The sequence below is a fragment of the Myotis brandtii genome, unplaced genomic scaffold (assembly GCF_000412655.1).
Source record: "Myotis brandtii unplaced genomic scaffold, ASM41265v1 scaffold670, whole genome shotgun sequence".
NCBI lineage: Eukaryota > Metazoa > Chordata > Mammalia > Chiroptera > Vespertilionidae > Myotis > Myotis brandtii.
The window spans coordinates 1,499,731-1,512,933 of record NW_005370611.1 but is presented as its reverse complement, the minus strand read 5'-3'; the positions used below and the strand labels follow the sequence as shown (position 1 = coordinate 1,512,933).

At 48.6% G+C, this 13,203-nt stretch overlaps 1 protein-coding gene and 1 non-coding gene across 5 annotated transcripts in view; one reads left to right on the top strand and one right to left on the bottom strand.

Annotated features, from left to right (window-relative positions):
- Positions 1 to 13,203, top strand: part of ZFHX3 (zinc finger homeobox 3) — a 155,303-nt gene that overhangs the window by 18,950 nt on the left and 123,150 nt on the right. The window lies entirely within an intron of this gene.
- TRNAF-GAA lies at positions 3,475 to 3,547 on the bottom strand. The gene has a single exon. It is a non-coding gene; the product is annotated as a tRNA-Phe (tRNA).

The window sequence follows — 13,203 nt, the reverse complement described above, 5'->3', positions numbered from 1 at the left end:
TTCCTTGGTCTTCTTGCTGGCTTCTCTTCTGTTACTTAATAGTAAATGTTGGACTCCCCAGGGCTTGGCCCAGGCCCCTTCTTTCTGTTTATAACTTTCCCTAAGTGCCTAATTCAGTCCAGTGGTTTTAAACATCTGCCTTCTGCTGACACTCAAATCTGTATCTCCAGCCGTTACTGGACATTTTCATTCAAATGTGTGGTGATGGATTCCTCGGACTTATCGTGGTCTGGAGAGAAGTCTTGGTGACTGTAACCCCCACCCACCCCCTCTCTCCTCTGGGCTCCTGCCTCTTGGTCAGGGCCACCACTGGTCTACCATTTGCAGAAAGACAGGGAGTTGTTTGTGAGCCGCTCTTTCTCTCACTCACCTATTCCCAAGCTCGCAATAAGCCCCACAATATGTCCCCGGCACCCGCTCCATTGTCTCTTACTGTGCAAAGTCTCCCCATGCTTCTGTTCTCATCCCGTACAATGCACTCTCCATACGGTGATTCTGTGATGAGGTACGTCAGGCCCTAGCATTCGCTGCAAAGAGCCAACCACGACTTTCCGTCCCGTGTAACATAAAAGCCGAGTTCTGTCCTGTGGCTGGCAAACCTCCTTGTGATCGGGACTGCACCCACCCTGCCCGCCTCATCGTGTAACATCCTCCCGTTGCCCTCTGCACCTCACCCCACTGCCCTTCTTCCTGTTCCTTCAGCATGCTGGGCACACACCTGCCTCAGGGCTTCTGCACTTGCCGTCCCACGGCCTGGAATGCATTTCCCTGGCCTTGACCATCATCTATGTCTCATGAGATGTCTGGTCCTCTGAGAGGCTTTCCCTGACCGCCTACCCTCAAGTAGCAACAGCGTCACTTCACCCACGTTCACTGCTCTGTGTTGACAGTTACATCTTTTTCTTGTTTGTTGTTTATTTATTTGTCTCACAAAAGATCAAGGGCTTTGGTTGTCTTCTTAATGGCTGTACCCCTGGTGCTTAGAACAGTGTCTGACACCAGTCCCGTAAATATTTATTGAATGACAAGCATACTAGCAGAATGTGCCCGTGATTTTCCTCCTGCCATCGAATCTGGTGTAGCAGCTCTGCCTGAACCCTTTCATGATTTAGAGTCCAAATTCATATATTCAAGTAAAATGAACGTCCCGCGAGGACCAGAGCATCCCAGAGCTGCTCACAGCCGTGTCACTTACCATCAGCTTTGCGCAGAGCTTATTTCCTGCATCGACCCGCGGAGAAAAGGTCCTGGTACAATGGTGAGCTTGTGCCCAAGTACTTTGAAAAGTCCCCCATGCAGCTGGCCTGGGCTCTGTATCCCCAAATTCTGCTGACCCCAATCACAACACTTTGTACTCAACAGTCATAGAGGCTGATGATGTTGGAGACAAATTAATGGCGCTTTTCCCCTTTTACTTAGCATTGAAATCCGTCTTATGGTGGCCCTTCTCCTCTACTCAGTTATAAGATCCTTCATAGCAGTATCTGCTTCTTCTCATCCAACTATGCGTCCTTCCCAGGGCCTTGCAGACACTTGAGTGCCAGTAGGATTTGATATCCAAACATGGATCTTAAATATAGAAATATAAATATTGGGTTCAGTCCCGAAAAGCCTACTCCTTCTGTTCGCTCTCCAACTCCCTGTCCGTGTCTAAATGATGCTAATTAGTCCCAGATCTGGTTGTTCCCGGGAGAACCATGTTCGTGATGGCAGAACACAGCCTCAGTAAGAGAGGAACTCCAGTGTCCTCCTCTCCTCCTGCCCATGTTCAAGCCACACCTCTTTCAGCACCTGCCATGCGCAGGGTAATGTACTAACGTAAGGGTTGTGGCCCTTAACTTCATAAACTTTGTTGACTGTGATCCAAAAAAGAGATACATTTTACATTGGTGAGTCAGCTCATATAAATAGGTATTCTGCATATATAAGTTTTATTAAATAATTTTATCCTTACTGCATGGCTACATTCTGATGCTTTCTATTTGATCCTTTCTGTTGTCTTACACAAATGCTGGTGGTGTTGCTCAAGGCATTGACTTCATATTCCACTAATGATCCTCAGGGAGATTTAAAAAGAGTGTGTGCCTGCCCAACCCTCAGTTTCCATCTTGTTTGCCATGGGGTTCTAATGCACAGCCCCAGGTCGAGAACCACGGCCTTCATGGATTATTACCTGCAGTTTGAAAAGCATTGCCACGCAGGACTCGGGAAGAGCTGTCAGATCTTACACAGAGTTATCCAAGTTTGGAGGAAGGGGGAAGTCACCTCCAGGTGGTCAGATCAGAAAAGGCCTCTTGGAAGAGAGAGGGAAGCTGAAGTTTGGGCAGGCTCTGAAGACGGAGAGGCCGCATAAGTGGGCACAATGGACAGAGGACAAAGGCAGATTCATTTGTTCTGCTTGCTGAACCCGCGGCCATAATTCTAAATGGGTTCTAGTAATGAGAACTTCCTTTCATGCGCTGTGGATTAGTGTAACTTTTCAAAGAAAATTAGTTCTGAACTAAATATTTCATCCTAAGGACACACTGGAACTAGGGCCTTTTTGGTGTTTTGCTAATAAGGAGGTCTGCTCAAATGAGCTATTAAAATAATCTATATATATATATATATATATATATAAAAGCCCAGTGACTGGAAGGGCGGAACGACCAGAACAACCAGAATGACCTGTGGCTATGACACACACTGCAGCAGCCAATCAGCCTGATCTGGGCTCCAATCTCCACCCCCACCCCCCTCCACCGATCGAGGGCAGGGCCAGCCAGCCAACCACCTGTGGCCCCTCCTCCCTGCCAGCCTGCCCCGAAAAACCCCCATCGGGGTGGGCCGGCTGGACCCCACCCATGCAAGAATTTGTGCACCAGGCCTCTGGTAAAAGTACTAAAAACCCCATAAACATAGTTAATACTATATATACATGCTGAAATATTTGTGGGGGACAGTTCACCGGTGTCTGAAACATATTCTGAAATGCATCAGAAACATTGGCTACATTGATAGGTGTTTCAATGGATGGATAGGCATACAGCTAAGTATTAGTTTAGCAGCTAGGCATATAGGTGTCTACTATATGATTACCCCCCCCCCCGACAGCTCTTCTCTGTGATTGAGAACATCCATAATGCAATGTGGGGGTGCAGTACTAAAAGCCAGTGGTTAGATGTACTTGCCACCCTGACCTCCACCGCACAGAGAGAGGCTGCGTGTTTGACGTGAGGGCTCTTCTCCCCTCCCCTCTGCCTTCCCACGACATGGAGAGAGTGGTATAGATGTGCTGCTGTGTCTGTGAAGACAGTGTTCAGGTGAGTTATTTCTCCTTTTTACCAATGGGCGTACGTTTCACTAGCAGCAGAAACATCGCCCAGTTGAGAGCTCTCGGACCCTGCAGGATGGGCCGGGGAGTCCAGCAGGCTCTTGGTTGTTCCAGAAGTCTTGTTTCACTTACTCATGCGTCCATTGGTTGATTCTTGAATGTGCCCTGACCGGGGATCGAACCCGCAACCTTGGCGTTTCAGGACAACGCTCTAACCAACTGAGCTACCCGGCCTCATTCCAGATGTTGTGAATGCCAACTAGATGCCAGGCCCTAGAAAACTTCGAGGTAGGGCACCTAAGTGTCTTAGGGGACAGACACCCAGGTAGCTCTTCAGATTTCAAAGAAGGAGAGGCTCCCCGATGTCAGGCTGCCTGGGCTCGAATCCCAGCTCCTGTCCTTCGCGGCTGCGTGGTGTTGGCCACGTAACTTAATCCCTCTCTGTTCCTTAGCTGTAAAACGGGCCACGGAAATGACCTGCCTCACAGGAATGACCTGCCTCATGGGACTGTGAGTGAGTTGAATGAGGTAACAACATGGGGTGTGCCCACCATGCAGTCAGCATAATGCACAAAGCAGCGCGTGGCTCTGTGAGAATACCACGTGTTTGCGTCAGTGTTTCCATTGTCGGATGAAGACCACGTGATTGAAGTTGTTTTATAATTTGGTTTTCATTAGCTTTGGGCTTGTCACACTTTTGGTTTGGGGGACAGAAGGGATGGTATTTCTTGGTTTGTTTGGTTTGGAGGAGGGAGAAAGAATTTTCCTTAAGAGAAATGTGACTAATGTGTAGTGAATTGACTTCGGGCAAATAATTTAACCTTGGCCAGCCAGTCCCAGTTCTATCTGAAAAATGGGGGTGGGGGGAGATGGCCAGCCAGTCAGGGTCCTGTCTGAAAAATGGGGGGCTTGACGAGATCCCCAAATTCCCCCCAGGCACTAAGAGTGTGTGCTCACAGGACTGTGTTTTTAAGGCACATGTCTGTCTCCTCCTAATAATGGAGCAAGAAGGGAGCTAGTGAGGGTCTTCTGAAAATTAAGAAAGGACTCCAGCTTTATTTTTGCTACAAATTGTTGGACCCCTTCTCTGAGAAGTGGCTAAGGTCCTCAGTTGTCAGAGGAATGAGCAGTGAGGTTACTTTTATTAACATCCTTTTGTAATTTTGTTCTGCATAACCTGGAGGATCTCAGTATTTGATTACATTTTTAAAGGACAAAACCCCCCACAGGACTTCCCACACACACCAGCACGCCGATATTTCCCTTCTGTGACCAAAATTAGGTGTCAGTAAGAATTTAGTCTTAGAAACTGATTTAGCGTACACAGCACGCTCAGAACTGTAGGCTCTTCCCTTTTGTAATTTTGTTCTGCATAACCTGGAGGATCTCAGTATTTGATTACATTTTTAAAGGACAAAACCCCCCACAGGACTTCCCACACACACCAGCACGCCGATATTTCCCTTCTGTGACCAAAATTAGGTGTCAGTAAGAATTTAGTCTTAGAAACTGATTTAGCGTACACAGCATGCTCAGAACTGTATGCTCTTCCTTTTTTTTTTTCATTCCCATATATATTATGATTAAAGCTAATGCATATTTGCTCTAAAGAAACAAAAACAAAATTAGAATCCAGAAATGTACAGTGTGTGTTTGGGGTGGGGGCAGAGAGAGATTGTGAAGTGGAAGTTGCATTCCTGTTACACTAGAATGCATTTGGCTTTGGTGTCTCTTTATGTTTCGTATTTGTGTCTGTTTATGTTCCGTAACCTTGGCAATACCACAGAATATCGTAAAGGGGAACGGCCTCTGAGCAGAGAGGGAGTTACTGGCTGGCGCTGCAGAGCCGCCATGTCCACCTTGCCGAAGCGTCCATTTATAAGGAAAACCGCAGGCTGGGGCGTGGATGACTTCACCTTGCCGGAGGAGTCTTCCTACAGGGTTTACATTTCTGTCCCTGATTGTGGCTGTCCCATCCCAGTCTCCATTCACTGGAGGGAACACCTGCGGGTCAAGTGTGTAAAACCGTTTCCATGGCAACTCTTTGTTATCCATTAATTTAAAAGATTTCCAACATTTTTCTTCAGGGGAAACTTTTTTTTTTTTTTAAAGACGTGCATTCCTCCTCTTCCCTTATTTGTACATTGGAAGTTAATCTCCCTGGCCTCTCAAGTTATGGATGTATCCTCCCTACCCCACCCCTTTTGAAAGATGACTTTTTTGTTGTTTAATGAAATTAAGGCTACACCTGGCATTTCTGATTACAGCTCTAAGTCAATGTGGGTGGAGATGCCTCTCTCCTGCTCCTGGATTTGAAAGAACAATGCTATAACAATCTTGAATGTCAGAAACGATGTGCAAAGTGTGGGCCATGGAAAAAAATCTCACAAGTTCAGTGCCTCAACGATTGGGTCAGTGTGAGCAGATCTGGAAGGTGTACTTGAGCAACAGGGCCGCTCTTGCCCTTCAGTGGGTGCTGTGAGGCAGCCTCAGTTTCACGCTGGTGTCACAAAGTGTGTTTGGAAACACCCATGACATGAAATGCAAATCAATGGCAACAACACGATAAGGCTGCAAATTTGAACACAAATGAGGAAATGCAAAGGGAAGTTTTGCATAGCAACACTCATTTCACATGTGGCAATAATTATTACTATCAAATATGACACATTCTAACGTCCAGGATGTGGGACATCGTTCTGTCCCTTGATGATCGCTCCTTGGGTGAAGTTTTACATTTTATAACTGTCGTATGCGCGTCTTTTGCATTTCTCCCGCACGTGGATGTAGGTAATGATTCTGCCGTCTGTCGTCAGGATAACCCTAATCTTCCTTATGTCAGAAATGTACAGACATGGTCTTTGTTGTCTTCCCCCCAGGTTTAATGGGTATTTCTAAGCCTATTGATTCTGAAGTGGTATTCATGTTGGGCAGTGGCAGGCGAAGGCAAATGCTAGTTTTGTTTTGCTCCTGTAGAGCTTGAATTACTGTTGTCTTGTTCAATATTTAATTTTTGAAACGCTCTGGTTATGTCACACGCAGTTGTGTCTGGTCATTTTGAGGGTTAGGACTTAGGACTTTTGTTGGCCTCAGAGACTGTGAACTTTGAAAACTGTCTACAAGAGTAGCTGGCACAGAATTAATATTCTCTCCCCCACCACCATGTTTAAATAAGTGTACTTTCATTTTTCTATTAGCCTCTAATTCCAGTTTGGCAAAGACTTTTATGTGCGGAAGCATCTTCAAAGAGTATGTTTCATCAGAGGCCACTCCTTCCCTGGGGGTGGAATAGAAAATGGGCGGGCAGCTCTGTGTGTTTGGCGAGCATGTGTGAAGTGTGTTATATGCATGTGTTTATCAAAGTAAAGGTTCCTTTTCCTCTTTGCTCCCTTCTCCTGCCGGGGACCCGGGAGCCCAGGAGCCCAGCGCATCCCCATGACTGCCGTTGGTTCAGCATAATTGATGCGGTCTCATTTCCCACAGCTGATGAGGATTATATCAGCTTGGTTTAACAGTCTCATTTTCTGCTCCCAGTGCACACTTGTTTTAATGTGTTTCAGTTAATGAGGTAGAAGAGAGAACGAGGTGTTACTGTTTATACACAGACAGTGAGCTTGTGCAGCGAGCCCTGCCCCAGCCCACGTGGCCCTGGGTGTCCTTGGGGGGCACGTCCCACCGAGTGCAGCCACCTTTTTGGAACACGGCTAATGCAGAGAATGATTATTATCCATGAGCTTCACCAAACAGCCTTATTAATACCATTTCTCTTTTCACGATGTCTTTTACATGTCACGCTACAAAGATTATAACTTGGCTCTGAGCTTGGGGTGCAGCCCAGGGCCTTCGCGAACCTGCCACTCAAAGCTTTCTCAAACTCTGTGTTCCATTCACCAGGCCTGTACCCCTACAGGGTCCCCTCCCCCAGTAAGGGTCAGTGCATTTGAAGTAACACAAGCGAAACCAATTTCAGAAGCCCCGGGGGAACCAGACCCGTGTGGGGAGTGCTGCGAGTCCGAGCCAGGCACTAAGAATTTGGGCTTGTGGTGCCGTGGGGTCAGAACAGCGCTGCTGGCAGGGTTGGCAGAAGAGGTGGGAGGAACTGCCAGGGGTCATTTTATGTGGATGGGGGTCTGGGTTGGATCATGACTTTGCTCTTGCTTCTTTGGAGAGTTGGGGCCCTCAAGGTGAGAGGCTGTTCATTTGGGTGCAAATAACGCCGCCCCCTTCTTTGAGCTCCTTGGGGAGCAGGCTGCTGCCCCAGGGCAGGCAGGACACCAAGTCCGGGCGGCCCTTTTGCATGTATTCAAATCTCCAGCTCTGGACGCATGGAAAAGAAAGGGTGTGGCCGGGGTGCAACAAAGGAGACCATTTTGTCAGCCACACACACACTGGTGGAAGGACCCACTCTTGTACCTGCCACCCCTCTCCTTCCATTTTCCACGAAAGCCCTCTCCGTTTCTCCTCCTCTCTGTCAGCGGAGCACCCTAAATGGTTAAACCTGTTGCCTGGCCTTGGCGTGGTGCCAGCCCCGTGGGGCGCTGAGCAGGCTGGAGGCCCCCAGCTCATCCAGCTTCCCGAAGGCGCAGCGGCCCGTGGGTTTCAGCAGGAATTAAACAATTACTGAGTCTCAGTCCTCCCCACCTTACGTGGATTGACTCTATAAATTGTCAGCCTGTTGACATTTTAATGCGAATTATGTCATGTGGTATCCCCTTTGATTTCGACATGCCTCAGTTTGTAAATACATGAGCCACTCAAAGGCTTGTGGTTAGTGTACACTCCGGAGGCCTCGGGGTTTTTGGTGGGGGAGAGAGCGCTGGAGAGCGCACAGCGCTGGGAGTGTGCCTGGCGCGGCAGGCCTTTCACAGTTCCAGGGCGGCTCCCTCCAAGGGGCCTGCTGCCAGCCCAGCGCCCTGCTCTCCGGCCCCCACCCCCCACCCCCCAGCCCCTCCAGGGCATGGGGAAGGCCACACCTTTGGGACCAAGTCACAGGATATTTTTATTGGATGTGTCCATGGCCCAGTATTTCCCCAGTCACTGTGCAGCTCTGTCTCCTGTTGTCAAGTGGACACCTTCCCCGGCACCAGCACCAGGAAGAAGGGACTTCCTCTAGATCCCATGGCAGACCCGTGGGCCAAGGGAGTCCCACCTGGAGCAGGTGTTTCACTCCGAAGGGCTGGACCGTCCCACGTCCCAGGGGGAAGCTGCTTCGGGAAGGATTTTTAAGGAAATGATGGATGGAGGTTGAGATGTTGAGGAAGAGAGAAAGGTAAATAGTAAGGATTGTGAGATGAATAGAGGAAAAAGGAAGAATCAGCATTTGTGTGGGAGACGAAGAAAGAGTGGAACCTTGAAGATTCTGTATGTTCAGACTCTAAAATTCAAGGGGGGAAATTTTGAAATAGATTTGGAGATGCAATCTTCCAGTGAGAAACCCCCGTGCTCGGACTTGGCTCCACACCTTCTGCCCTAACACCCCGTTTTCTAGCTTCAGGTCCCCCTAGTTGAGACTTTCCGTTAAAATTAACCCTGGAGGAGCTGGCTTCCTGGCGATGCTTTGTGTGAGGAATGTCCATGCTCAGCCAAGTTGGAGGTAGCCGTCTGGAGATTGGATATGTTGTCCCCGGAGGAGGTTGGCCAGGATGACATCATCGATGGGCCCTCAGCATGGACCAGGAGTAGGGAAGTCGGTTTCTGCTTTGCATGAGGCACGCGACCTTTTCTCCGAAGCCAGCAACCGCCGGGCCTGCTGTCTGTGTGGTTGGAACGTGGCCGACTCACAGAAATGTCATGGGATCCTTCGTGGCCATGGGTGGTCGGGACCGATTTCCCACGTGCTGAGTAATTCCAGCTTCATGTGTGAATAAGGCCCATCTTAAAACAATTAGAGCTACGCACAGTCTGAAAAGAACGAGGGGACCCCCGTTCCTGTCTATCAGAGACACTTCCAGCTCACTGACTCCTCTGCTAACTTCCACAAGCGCTCAGAAAAGTTATTTGAGGGATTCTCAATCTTAATTCATTTTTTAAAGTTGTAGTAAAAACACAGATTGACAGGTAGGAGGAGAGGAGAGAGGAATGCGTTCTTCGGGAGCGCTGTTTACTTGGTTACCATGAGAAATCATCCTCGGTCCCTCTCCACCATCGAAAGTTTAGCTGTAAAAGTGTCTGTGAAATAAAGCGGCAGGATATGGTAATAATCATGGCCCAGGAGAATGTTAGTCTTTGCTAATTAAACCAAATTCCAGTTGATGTTTTTCCAAATTAAAACAAACAGTGACTTCCAAGGTATAAAATGAGCCCCGTGCTCTGTTAAAAGATCATAAAGTGTGGTTTGCAACATGTACCTTGGTCTCTCCGTTACCTTCTTCCTCTTTGTTGTGGTAAATGTAAGTTAGCTATTGGAAACAGGCTTTCAGAGACAAACCCAGGGTCTTTTCAATAAATTGGTATGTTTGCTGTAACTTGCTAAGGAGAGGGGCGTGGCAGCCCGGGCCTCCTACACAGGTGTGACACCCGTGCTCACTGGCCGCCCTGGGCTAGCGCCCACTCCAGCCCCCTGGACATTGGTCCGTCAGTGAAGGAGGAGGCTGCAAGCTGACGCTTGGCTTCTTAGGCCTGTGAAGTGAAAGGAGTTCTGGATGGTTGTAGGGGCCGAGGTGAGGGGAACGAGGAATTTGCTTACACTCCTTCCTTTTTCTTCATCTTATTTCTGCAAAAAAAAAAGGGGGGGGGGGCAGGGACAACTGAGGGTGTAATGGCCGGTAATGGAAAGACACAGGAATGTGGTAAGTCGATATAGGTCTCGGCTGCACTTTAGCTCAGCATGTCCAGAATCCCCGTTCCTGACCAGTGGCCTGGGGGCTCGGCAGCGCTGCTATGGTTGGGAGCTGCTAATCTGACTGCAGCGTGCTTAGCCCCCCGACACTCGGGGACACTAGCATTATCTTGTCCACCATAGAGGTATGGGCCTCGAGCTTCTTTTTATTAAACTTCATTTGTTTGTGTGTTTGTGTGTGTGTGTGTGTGTGTGTGTGCTCAATAATCGACAGGTTAAAAGTGCGCAGGACTCACGGTGACCGAGCTGAACCTGGAGCTGCGTTCATGTGGCCGAGGCTTGTTCAGAGGGAAGCAGCCGGCCAGCCCCTGGACAGCAGGGCAGGTGGGCAGCAGCGGACCCGTTCCTAGAGCACAGCCCTGGCTGTGTTAGCCCCGCATTCCAGCGTGCTCCGCCCACAGTTATTTGCATGGCACACAAACAGCGGATTGTACAATGCATCCAGGTATCCCAGGGCCTGTGGAGATGAATGGGACCTGTGTGTCCCTGTTGTAAGACCGTCCCAAACCAGCCCCGCTGCTGCCTGGGCAGAGCTCAGACTTGCCCGTGGAGAGGGGGGTGCCTGACCCATCCGCATTCTCACTTCCAGGGTCTGAGAATGCATTTGTCTGAAGGGGAGGAAGAAATGGGATTAAAAACCCATAGGAAAGAAGTGCCCCGAGAAAGGAAGCCCAGGAGGTTAGTTTAATAAGAGAAAAACAAGGGGAAGTTAGAGGGAGGCGGGTGGGGGAATGAGAGAGCGAGTGAGAAGGGTTTCTGACAATTAACTAATTCTCCTTGCTCTAACCCGTGACAGAATTAATCACACATTAACACACTGACAGCAAAATTAATGTCATATGCAAATTAATAGGCAGGCTTGGCATTCAACAGCCTGTTGGCTTTTTAAGGCGGGTGTTGTAGTTACACCCCCAGCCCCAGCCCATAGGCTGCTGTGTCGCACCCACATTCTGCCCGCGAACTCCCACGCAGCTTCAGCTTCAGAACTAAAGCGACATCCCCTTGACTGGCACCCGCGAGTGGTGCCGCTGTTTTGTTTTCATCGCGGGAGCGGGGTCAGGAGTAAGACAGGTGTTGGTTAGGAGCCCTTTGGCGCTGCTCCTTTATAACCTCCGCCATAGCTTCACCATCCGTGACGATCTGGGTAGGAAAGCAGGGTTTTCTTCTTGAAACCTTCGAGGAAGCTACTGCAGCGTCACCCCCACCCCCACCCCCATGCCATCATCAGGAGACACGCTGGTTTGGATGGAAGAAGGCGTGTTAAGAGTACAGTCGCCCCCTCACCTGGAGTTTCGCTTTCCACAGTTACAGTTGTGCACGGTCAAACCATAGTTCAAAAACATTAAATGGAAAATTCAGACATTTTGAGAGAGACCACATTCATATAACTTTTGAATAGCATATTGTTATAATTGTTCTATTTTATTATTAGTTACTGTTACTCTCTTACTGTGCCTAATTTATAAATTAAGTTTTATCATAGGTATGTGTGTATAGCAAATAACATAGTATATATATAGTTGAGCTTTGAATAACACAGGGGTTAGGGGCACCATTCCCCTACACAGTCGAAAATCTGTGTATGACTTTTGACTCCCCCAAAATTAACTACTAATAGCCTACTACTGACCCGAAGCCTTATTGATAATGATAAACATAAGTTGATTAACGTATTTTGTATGTTACACGTATTCTGTATTCTTAAAATATTCTAGAGAAAGGAAAATGTTAAGAAAATCATAGAGAGGAGACAATACATTTAAGGTTATTTATTGGAAAAAAACCTGTGTCTGTGTGGACCCAAGCAGTTCAAACCCGTGTTGGTCAAGGGTCCAGTGCACTATGCAGCTCGGGCGCCCGCTGGGGGTCTTGGAACGCAGCCCCTGCGGACAAGGGGGGCTACTGTTTGTAACACAAACCTAAAGTCATTCTAGTGTTTGTGCTGAACTACAAAGTGCAAATTGTCTTATGTGGTTTCCAGGAGGCTTAACCTATTGAAACCAGCTCCAAGAAAGAAAATGTGCTCCTCTCCTTGATGTTGAAAAATAAATAACCCAAAGAAAGAACAGTCTGTCTCAGAACATTCTGAGGGCTGAACTTCAGCGCCTGGGGCCAGCGCGAGCCAGCCGGTTACGGCGATGACTAACCCACTTGTGAATGCGCCATCTGGGATCATGATGATTGTGACACTTAGTGAGTAATAGCACGGCGAAGCGGGCGTTACACAGAGCGAGGAAGACGGGATCCCGCCCGGGAGGCCCTTCAGGAAGGATGAGGCCATTCACAGCAGGACAGGAACGGTTGGCTGTTGATGTTGGTTTGGAATGAGTATTGGCATGTTCTTCATGGGACAGATGTCCTCGCTTTCCCATTAGCCCCCACTTCATCTACGACCAGGGAGGAGACTTGATGGATGAGTCAGGGCAGAGGTCTGGGAGCCACGGTGCTGGTGGTGGAAGAGTTTAGTCCCTGGTGCTCCTTTCCATTGTGTGTGAAACAGCCCTGAGGACTCACTGCCTCGACTATGTGGGGCCATAGAAATTGGGACTCTGGAAAGTCATTCACGTAGACTTTGGTTTTATCAATGAAGTGAGGGGTTTGAGTGTATCAAGGATACAAGTTATGTATGTAGGTGTGTGTGTGTGTGTGTGTGTGTGTGTGTGTATGTATCTGTCCTTCCTTGGTATATGTGTGTAGGTGTGTGTGTGTGTAGGTGTGTGTGTGTGTGTATGTGTGTGTATCTGTCCTTCCTTGGTACCTGAATGGATGGTTGGATTTATGATGGATGCAGCTTAGGTATATGTATGTAACATCTATAATAATAAAAGCATAATATGCAAATTGACCAAACGGCCAAACAGCAGAACGACTGTCTGGAGGACCATGCTATGACATCCAGTGGCGCCAGGCCAGCCAAGGCGGGTGCGATTAGATTGGTTGGGGACCCGGCCATCACCCCATGGTCGCCCAGCAGAGGGAGGCCCAGGCCACTGGCTGGCAGGACAATCAATCGGGGGGCTCTGCGATCACCCCAAAGAGGGAGGCCTAGGCC